We start from the raw sequence: 11815 nt of genomic DNA, 5'->3' as shown, positions 1-11815 counted from the left end.
GGAGATGACGTTTTTTGGTTGGAGTAGTATATTCGTAGTTTAATTGCTTTAATTTAACCGTAGTTTAATCATTCTCGTTGATTGCTTGAACGTTATTTTTTATGATATTTAACAACGGGCAATTGAAATTTTTCCCTCCAATAAATTTAGAAACAGAGGAATCATCGATGATGAAAACACGTAAAGTGTTATATTTATCGATAATGAAAACACATAAAATTGTTATATTTATCGATGATGAAAACACGTAAAAGTGTTATATTTGTTTGCATCAATCCACATATGCGTGCTCGAACGGCAGCTTCAGCTCTTCCAGTACAATCTAGAACATCCTATAGATATTGAAACGATGGAACTTTCTCAACCTTAATGGCTTCAAAATCATTGCTATTTCGAATTTGTTTTTGTGGATTGATGCAAGAAGGACAAACAAAATTGGACATTTTAGATAAAGTACCAATTATGTTTTAACAACGTTTGTGACACCACTGGTAACACTGCTGACACTTGATTGAATTGTTAACTACACCAGCTTTACTGAACAGGGCTTATCATCCAGTAGCTGTGGATTGGATGAGTTTACCAGTGTTTATTGCTTTGGTTTATTGCTTTGGTTTTGCTGATGTTGACATTGAATCCATGATCGGCGAGTCTGATGTTCAAATCTTCAAACATCTGTACTGCATTCTGCTCAGACGTGGCTGTTAAAACGATATCATCAGCATATACTAGATTCCAAAAGTCACCAGTGCGTATCGGTTTTGTGATTTCTTCCATCACAGTTATAAATAACAGTGGACTGAGAATTGAGCCTTGGTGAACTCCAACGCCAATGTCAAATGCATCTGTGTTTCCAACCGTTGTACTGACGGGAGTCTTAGTATTTGTATACATTTCCATCACAAATCGAACAAAATATTCTGGAATGAGTTGTCGACGTAGACTCAACCTGATTGCTTCACGGGGAACTCGATCAAATGCTTTTTCAAGGTCTACAAAAATGTGTGATAGTTGTTGATGCTTTGCGAGATACTTTTTTTGCAGTTGTCAAAGGATGTAAATTGCATCAATTGTTGATTTCCCCGCTAGGAAACCAAATTGATAATTTCCGATTGTGATGCACGACGTTAATCTTTTCTCAATGATTTTCTCGACATTTTTCAGGGAGTGATTTAACAGACGTATACCCCGATATGATGAACAGTGTTTTAACAGACGTATACCCCGATATGATGAACAGTTCAATGGATCAACTTTGTCTTTGTATAGCGGAACTGTCATGCTATAGTTCTATTCAGTCGGCATTGAGCAATTTCTCCACATTTTACGGCAAAGTTGTAGTAACGTTTGGATACATGCAGTACCAGATGCTTTAATAATGTCATTTGTGAGTCCAGAAGGCCCTGCTGCCTTTCCATCCTTCATAGCTTTCAGAGCTTCTGTAAGCTCCTCTACAGTGATGTATGGAATCGGACCTTCGATGTTTTTGTTTTATTTAACAGACGATTGAAATATTCTCTCCACTGTAGCTTGATCTCATCTTGTTCAAGAACCATCTCATTTTTGTCGTTTTTGATACATGAGGCACCAACTATGTGTTTTTTCGTACGCTTTGCACGTTTTTCTATACAATACAGAGATTTCATTTGTTCACTTTTGCTTTTAGTGAGCCACTCTCTGCACTGATCTGTCCGAGCCAGTGCGACTTGACGTCTTGCATAGTTGTTCTTCTCACGAAAAATTTTATGGTCATCAACAGACTTTGATTTTTGCCATTGCTTGTATGCAACTTTTTTTTCAGCTATTGCATTTTGTACACTGTCATTCCACCACCAAATATTTTGTTCATGCTGACGTTTTGTACCAGTTTCCCCACAAACTGTAGTTGCAGCGTTTATCAAAACGGTTTTGTATGTACTCCAATCTTTATTGGCCTGCGATTGGTAGTCTAACTGTGTTGTGACAATCTGTTGAAATTTTTTTCGATAAATATTTCTTTTCAGCTTCCACGCTTTGATTCTTCAATGCATTTGTTTAGACTTATGTTTTGATAGTTCGACAATCAGGTCTGCCACAAGGAGTTTATGTTGGGCGACACATGATTCACCAGGTATAATTTTGACTTTTTTGAATAGCCTTCGGTGTTGTTGCTTGACAGCGAAGAAATCAATTTGCGTGGCTGATGGTCCACTTTTGTATGTTATGAGATGTTCTAACCTCTTTCTACAAAATGTGTTCAGTAAACAAAACCCGTGACTTTCAGCAAACTCAAGGATGCAGTTGCCATCTTCATTTCGTTCTCCATAGCCAAAACCGCCATGTACGTTGTCAAAACCATCTGTTTTCTTTCCAACGTGGCCATTGAGATTGCAATCAGGATTGTTTCAGATTTTGGTATTGTTGAGATGGTGTCAAAGAACGCAGCCCAAAAGTAATTTTTCATCTTTTCTAATTTGCCTGTCTATGGTGCGTATGCAGAAAAAATAATCATTGTTTGCTTTTTTAGGCGAAGCTTGATCTACATGAGACGTGAATTATTTTTTTTAATATCCAGTACTTCTTAAGCTAGCGGTTTTCTGACAAAAATTCCAACGCCATTTTTGACCGTCTTTTGACCATTCCAGAATAGTATATATTTTTCTTTGTCTGAGTTGACATGACAAACAATATTTGATTTCCATTCTGAAGGCAGCAGATGTCAATCCTTTTACGCTTGAGCATTTCTGCGATTTTCATGCTGCAGCCAGTCAGTGATCTGACTTTGAGCGTTCCGAGTCTAAAAACTATAGAGGGGCCATTCTGAATTTTTCTGCAACATCCCTCCGTTATTGCATACTTCCAAGGGATTTTTGGCATTTCTTGACTACTTAAAGCTTGCTGGGGACTAGGGTCGTTGTTTTTCTTTGTGTTGGCGTAAGAATAATTTGGGGAAAAGTTTTTACATCCGGACACCCATCCTGACGACAACCACTAGTTATGAGCGGTGGGCCTAGCCTTTTACTCAAAAGCACGCAAGGCAGTGTGGAGGCAATTTTATGTCATGCCCAGGACTGATAACAATAAAACAACAACAATTAAATAATAAAATACCGAGCTTGAAATTAACAAAAGTAATATATTACAATTAGAAATAATCAACTCCTAACTAAAATTCCCCCAATGCATTGTCAAAATTGTAAGAATGGTGAATCTCACTTTTTCCACTTTTTCTATTCAATTCAATACTTAAAATCAGCTTATCAAAATTTCACTTATTGATGTTTTTTGAAAACATCAAAAGAATTTTCTGCAAAGTTAAAGTGTGTGTGAAAGTATTACACTATAATATTTTATTAATATATTATATCGTTATATTAAGTGTGTCATTTTTTATTTATGTCATTTATTTTTCAATAATTTTCTTAGCATGATTTGGGATTTCAATTTAAATTGAGTTTAAAATTGCATTGTATAGCCTCAATATATATATATATATATATATATATATATATATATATATATATATATATATATATATATATATATATATATAACTTTAGCATTGTATAACTTTGTATATAATATACATTCACCTTTATATAAGCTAAGAACATGCATATGCATGAATGTTAGCTGCTACTTAAATACATATTGCATATGCATGAGGGCATGCTGTGCCTTTTCTTTTTTACGTTTATCTCTTTTTAACGTGTGTATTATTGGCACCGAAGATTGCATATAAAATTATATAGGTCGGTTGTTGTGGCTAGGTTCAGTCTCATGTTTTATGACATGTTTTGATACAGCTTGGGTCGTTTGAATAAAATTGAAACTCCGGCCAGGTACCAATCAAATCAAGTAAAATTATTAGTTTAATAATACAAAACTTATATTACTAAATAAATTTAAATACTAATGCAGTGCAATGTCATTAATCACGGCCGTAAATTAGGCATTGCCTTCCAAGCGTACTGCATTGCATGCCATTTTAATAAAATATTTAATTTGTAATATTAAAAGTTTAATTGAAATGATTATCAAAACTAACAATTATCTGAATTATGTTAATTATACCTATCTTATGCTGACAAATTTAATTGCTGAACCAAAAATTTTAATTCAGACACGCATGCAAACATAGTGTAACATTTTCATAGTTTTGTGTGCATTGCACATTAAGTTCACCCATAAACTTACTTGCAAAAAGCTAGAAAATGTTTGTTAAAAATAAAAAAAAAATAGTAGATTAAATTTTTTATGAAATAAAAAATAATTTCAAGTTTAAATTAAAATATTTAACATAAATAAATTTTGTGTTGGTTAGTCGGGTTAGTGTCAGGGAAAATTAATGTTATAAGATGAAGCGACATAACTCAAAACATAACAGAAGAAATTTTCATTTGATGTGTTATTGTTTGGTAGAATTATATTTAATATCACCAGGGGCATCAATGAACGTAATGTTGAACATAGTTATGCGATCACGATTTAATTGTGTAATTGTAATTTAAGCTGAAGAAATAATATTGTTTCCATGCATTTACAAAGTTAACAAAAAGTTATTGAGATGTTTAATAGCATGACGTGTTGGTGTTTGACATCAAGTATCCCATAAAAACAAAATTTGTTTCAACCAGTTTTTTTGATAAAATCTCCCAGCTCTCTAGATTAAAATGGAACAACTGTCTCCTTTACATTCTGCAGATGGCCGTAATTATTATTATGTTTTTGTGGTATTATCTTATCAACATTGCAACAAATTAGATGATTTTAAATTCTATTAACATGGGTCTTTTTCATGTTTTGTTAGAAACTTTAAAAAAATTGATGCCTATGTATGTGCGTTTGTGTGTGCTTGTATAATTAATTATAATAATGCTACTATATTGCTATATCATTACTGTTGTGTTAGTGTTATTGGTGTTATTATTATGCAAGAAAATGTTGTAATTTTGAAAATCATTACGGTCAAAACTATGCCATTATTGATTCAAAACAAAATAAAATTATGTAGTTTTAAATGAAAACAAAAAATTATTTTGACAGTGATTTCAAATCATTTAAATTCAAATGTTATTATGCATTGCAAGCAATGACTTAATATCAAAAATTTTTTAATTTTTAAACAATGTTGTACCATTAATTATTCTGGTAAATTTTACTGCATTACAGCGTCCATTTAATTACTACTGAATTTGAATCGAAACGTAGAGAGTCACTAAATGTTTTAGAAAGGAATGGATATATATTTGCAATTATTTTTTGTGCAAGAGTTCAATCAATATCGCTATTTGTGCTCGTTTTGGATGGAACAAAGAAAACCTTAAATTATTTTTAATTATTTTTATTATGAACGGAGCACTGCTAATCTTAATTTAATTAGGCATGTAATTATTTGAAATTTATTTAAAATTATCAACAAGTTGTCATGTTTGTTGTGCATAATTATATTATGATAACAATTTGTTTTATAACAACATTTGCAGTTTAAAAAATTAATTTTCTACATTAGAAATTTGATTACATTTGACCCTTTTTCAGTTTAAAACAAGTTTCACAAAACTTTCATCATAAAAATAGAAATGAGCAAATTTTCATTTTAACTCAAAAAACAAAGACCTTCATATTTTTGCCTTATTTTGTATTTTTCAGACTCAGCCATTTGTTAAGATGAACAAGTGTCTGGGCTTGAATGATACAAACTAAAATGGAGATATCATTGAGGTTGCCATTTCATCCTTACAAAAAAAGACAACGGGGTTAGGTCTAGGTTTTCAATTATTGAATTTATTTTTAAAAATTCTCGTTTATAGTCCTTTTCCGTTTCGGGTTGAACTTTTGTATTTCTGAAATCAACTTTTGTTTCCAAGCCTCTCAATTATTTTCGATCACCTGAGATTTAGTGTCTTCAATTCTTCTTTGGGCGGCCCCGTGGTCGACACTCGCCATGACGGTTACTGACAACGCTATCGGCCTCAACCAAAAAAACCAGCTCGCTATTCCATCCTCGTATCACTGGATCTTACAAAGGCTTTCGACATGGTCAACTCATCAAACCCTACTCTCTGATCTCTTGTCATCATCGTTCCCAAGGTCAATTGTCCGCTGACTCTCAAGTTATTTGTATGAACGATCCGCCACAACAGAGTTTCAACAACAGATCTCCAAACAAAGAAAATTGAACCGATTAATCTTTCTTCTTTTTCTGAGTGGCAAAGAAGACTCAAAAGGATTGCCATTATCTGTCATTTAGGAAGTGAAAGTCTGCTGCTATGCAAATACAATAGAAGCAGTTGAATTAATGTTTAATTGAATGACAGACTAATTGTTTTTTTTAATAATTTGCAATATTTGCCATTTTAATTTTATTATTAGAATTGGTTTTAATAATTTTTTCTGGTCATATTTTTGTTTGTGTTGGGTATTATTAGAATAGCTGGGTGGCATGCTTGCTAGTAGGTTTCACGCTTGTCGTGTGGATTGTTTTACATTTATGCTTAAAGTTAGTTTTAGTGATTGTTTACTGTTTGCTGCGTTTAGAACTGTCTGACCTGATAATGAATGTTTAACTTTATATTTTATGTATGTTATGTCTACCTTCAAGAAATACTTTAACAGTGAATAATAATAATAATAATATGCCGCTATTCTTTATGTTTATTTATTAATTATAAATAATAAATATTTTATTTTTGGACGCATCAAATATATTTTTTAGCTTACTAAAAAATTTTACAGAAAAGCATGTGACTTATGAATATTAATAATGTGGTACAATTAGGAGGTGGTACTAAACCGAAGTACATATGTTAACAAAATGTAATTAGGGGAGTGAATTTATAGTGTTTATTTTATTCTCAGTAATAATGAGCATATATAATACTATTTATAGAATGAATTCTCATTTTTTTAAATAAAACAGCTAAAACTTCAAGTTATATATTTTTGCGAATCAATGTTTGCAATTATATAAATAATTTTCAATTTTTTTATAATTAAATATCAAATAAATGGCCTAGTATTTATTTGCATTTTTATATTATGTATTCGCCATATTTATTTATGTTGCATTCTGGAAAATTTGAAAAGTGTTGTTATAACTGCCCCAATAGTCAAAAGCTTTTTTTGCAAATTGCCCTATTTCAATTGATTGTTATTATCTTGTTTTTATAATTTTATGTTGATAACAGGTATCTTTGTAACGCTGGGATTTAAAGCTGCTCTATATAGCTCAGAACGAGTTGTAAAGGGGAGTGAGGTTGGAGTTATTGGATTATGGAATTGCACTGTGAATTATTGGCGATCATGCAATATCGAGCGTATTGCTTGGTTTAGTTAATGATTCAGTGTTTCTATTACTGTTAGCATTCAAATAAACGTTTAAACAAGTCTGTGTTTGAAGCGTTTTGTATATCAGAAGTCACGAACCTACGGAAGATCGAATAACTTTACGATCGTGCAAGTTACAACAGTATTATGTACGTGGCTTACAATCGTTTCTTATTTTCGTATACCAAAAAATTGCACAAAATTATTGGCACCAGTCCTACTTTCGTGGCTTCTTCTTCAGAACAATGGCGACCAACGACCTCGGTAAATCCTGATAAAATAAGTTTTGTAAGATGTAGCTCGCATTTTATTGCGATTAGTTTTTTTATGCAAAGGAAAAATCTTCTGGAATTTCTCCATCGTAATATATCTCATTCTTTTTCAATCCTGTATTCACAGAGACATTTAATTTCTTCAATAACATTTCATCAGAACCTGGTACCTTATTTGATTTCATTTTGAAAAGAGCAGCACGAACTTTGATCTAAGTATTTTTGGTCCGTCTATTTTTTCTTTAATAGAGGAAGATGGACCAAAAAGAAGAGATCGATGTATTAAGTCTACTTTATCTAAGATTATTGTATTGTATTGTATTGTATTTTATTGTATTGTATAGTTGTTCTGATTGTTTTGTCCATTCTTTTATATCGTCAGGATTACAACTCTTGACTTCCTTTCAAAGATACAATGTCGTCATCTGCCATACATTTTGAATTCATCGTTGCTTTTTTTTACAGGTATATAAATAACTTGCTTTGCTGATTTTGCAAAAGCATTACAAAAGCTCATTCAACTGATACAGCGATTACAAAGTGGATTTTGATATTTGTGATATGAAAAATGTGACAATACGCTGCTAGATGTTAGTGCACAGTTGAACAGGTTATCTTGTTAAATCAACGGTCTTATTTTGAGTTAATGGGAACGCTTTAAAAGGGGTTTTATTAAATTTGGCAGGCACTGTGGTATACAGAGAGGTATACGTTGTGGTATACAGTAGGGCTTTGTCCTAGGCCCTCAGTTGTATTTATTAAGTACTGCAGATATTGACAATGTCGTAGAAACGTTTGGTATTTATGCAATTTATGTGTTTACGGCATCTAACTTTATGAATGTGGATCAACAAACTCATTACAGTTGTCTTAGATGCAGTAGATGCGATGCATGTGTTTAAGGACTTCCCACAAACTTTAACAGGTAGATGAAAAGTTGGTGACAAATTTGGGTTCTTTTTTTTAGATCTTTTGATAAAATCCCATCTTGTACTTTTTTCAACAATAAAGACTAAGAGCAATCAGATGATATTTGACAACTAAATCAGCAAAGCTCACGCTTTTTATTTTACCGGCAATCTGATATTTTGTGAGATCAACCTGTCACAGAAAAAGGGTGTTCAATTTGTTTGGAATGCTGCTGCCAACTGGTTTGCATTTTGATCCAATTTACCAATGCATCAAAGATGGGCTACACTGACTTAATTCGCGAAAAAGAACAACTTACAAACTCGCTCTACTCATGAGAATTATTTGGTTGGAGATGTTTCAATTTAATCGAAAGAACCTATTAAACTAATTTCAGAAACTGAATACATTGATTGACTGTGATCATCCAACCAAGCTAGCCTGGTGATTCCAAAATTCAAATCTTATTTTAGGGAAAAAATTCTCAGTTGCAGTTGTTCAAACTTAGAATGTTGATTGATTTGTTGATTAAAAAATTCCATCATAAACAAATCAAAGTCACTTCAAAAAGTGTCTAAAGAATCATTTGTTCAATTTCTCGCAGGGAAGAGAATTAAAAATGCACTCCTGATGTTAACTTGTGATAAGCGCGTAACAAATTGAGTAATACAATACAAGAAGATGGGGTGACATAGAGATGGAACAAACCGCGAAATAACAAATAAACTTTCAAATTATAATTCCTTATAATATGAGCGATACACAATTTTGAATATACGTAAAAGTAATGAAAGCTTGTTGTGTGTATTAACGTCAATAAATAGTTGTTTATTGCTGAAATATTGCAAATGTCAAAGCAAAATTCTCCAGTTAACAAAATTCTCCAGTTTCTCTACTTTCTAATTAAAATGTACTAAGATAAGTAAATGCTAAATATGAATAGTTAACTCCCAGCTAATAACTATTATTTTCTAGGTAACTAATTACTGTTGTCTTGTAATGTTTTTAAACGAAAAATCAATATTGTTAAGGCATATGTTTTAGTTATTTTAATAGCAAATAAGTTATAAAAATTAAAATATCATGGTTCGTTTTCAGTATGCCTAAGAAAAAAACTGGACAAAGAAAAAAAGCCGAAAAGCAACGTGAATTGTTGAAATCAAAACCAACGTTTTTGCAAAAAGATATTGCTGAAAAACCTTGCAACTCTGCAATGGTTAGTTTACGTACAACTTGGCCTTTAATTTTAAGAAAATGATATAATTGCTTGGTTTAATTTGTGAATGAAAAAATGATGTTGCAAAATAATTCTGACATAACAAAATAAAGAGCATGATCTAAAAAATCTATCTAGTATAAACTTTTGTGCTTTGGTTTTAGATTTTGTTATGCTAAAAACTTGAAAAGAAATTTTAACTTCAGGCATCATACACTCAACCTCTAAAATAAAATCTAATTCATATCATTTATGTCAAATTTGATTCGAATTATACATTTCAAAAGTAATTATTGCTTAATATTGTTAGAAATGGAGTCAAGCATGTGTAATAAATCTATAAATTTTATTATTATTAGATCTTTGCATTTTCACTTTCAAATTCAATAGCTTATTTATTTATTAAACATGAAATGCACACCTTTTTGGTTTTATTAAACTGATTCATTATATTTTTTAATCTAATATTATTATTTACCAAACAGCAACAGCTATTTTTATAGAGCCTGCAAAAATGCAATGTGTTGCCACGTTATCACATGTTCAAAATATGATGGATATTTCCATATTTCCCTTTGTTCCTTAGCGCTGTTTATACCGTTTTTTTCAGTTTAAAATTCATCGTAAATAAATTTACTAATTTGTATCAATTTAGTAACTATATATTGAAAAATTTAGATATAAATTAGTCGTAAAGTGTTGCGTAATTTTTTTAAAGGTTTTTAGTTATACAGTAATACATTATCACTCACTTACGTCGATAAAGTAGATTCGAGCGAAACTTTTAAATTGTTTGCCACCAAAAAGTACCGTTCACCTTGCAAAAGCATGTAGATAATTCCTTTTCCGCCTTAGAATTTAGAAACCAAAATCGTTGCTTTTAGTAAGAGTGATTTACTCCCATCGGTTAAAAGTTGAGTCAACGTCAATAAAAGACAGGCAAATCTAAAATTTTAAAATGCTCCATTGCTCAACGACGCAATTCTTCTTTCTCGTGCCTTATTCATAGACCTCTACAGAACCCGATCTTTAACACTTTGTAGTATTTGAAATGTGATAAGGACTTCAAGAATGTTATTCGTTGTTGACAGCGATGTCTTTTCCCAGCAATCTTTCTAGTGGTTGTTAGATTTTACATTCTTTCCTTCCGCATGATGTGACCAAAAAACTTTAACTGCCCCCGTCAGATTATCTGTAGTAATTTCCTCTTTTCATAATCAGACTGTTTTAATACATCCCCATTCGAAGTATGAGAGGTCCAACTAATTTTCATAATTCTTCTCAAAAACCACATCTCAGCAGCGTTAATCTTTTTCCTTTTCTTTAGAAATTGTCCAGGACTCAGAACCGTAAGTTAGCACAGGAAAACCCTAACAGTTTTAAATTTGTTGATATTCTGATTTTACTGTTGGTGAAGATGTTTTTCATTTTAGAATATGTATTTTTTGCCATAGCTATTCTTCTTTTGATATCCACATCACATTTACAATCTGAGGTAATCAGACTTCCGAGATAATTGAAGCTGTTGACTTGTTTCACCTGTTTACCATTAATGATTTTGGAGCAGATCGGTTTGCTTTACTGATAACCATGCACTCTGTTTCTTTGATGTTAATTTGCAAACCTTTCCTTTCAAAAACTAGTTTAAAACCCATTGTATCTGCTATAAGAGCTGTATTTTCATCATATCTTACATTGTTAATATTTACGCTTCCAATGGATATTCCAGGTAGATCTATTTTTCTCATGATGATCTCAGTATAATAATTATACAGGTCTTGAGAGAATACACAGCCTTGCCTAACACCTTTCTTTATTTTGACAAAACTAGTCATCATGTTACCAACTTTCATCGCTGCTCTTTGTTCCCAATAGAGGTTTTTGAAAACTCTCGTGTCTTTTCCATCGATCTCCAAATTTTCCAATATTTCCATAATATCCACGTGTTTCACGCTATCAAAAGCTTTAAAGTAATCGACAAACATATAAACAAGTCTTTCATTCATTTCAATTGCTCGTTCACTGATCATTTGTAGCATGCAGATAGCGTTTCTTGTGCTACAATCCTCTACAAAACCACTTTGGACATTTGAAATTTCAGATCTGATTT

This window comes from Helobdella robusta (genome assembly GCF_000326865.2).
Source record: "Helobdella robusta unplaced genomic scaffold HELROscaffold_7, whole genome shotgun sequence".
NCBI lineage: Eukaryota > Metazoa > Annelida > Clitellata > Rhynchobdellida > Glossiphoniidae > Helobdella > Helobdella robusta.
Note: the sequence above shows the minus strand (reverse complement) of the source record.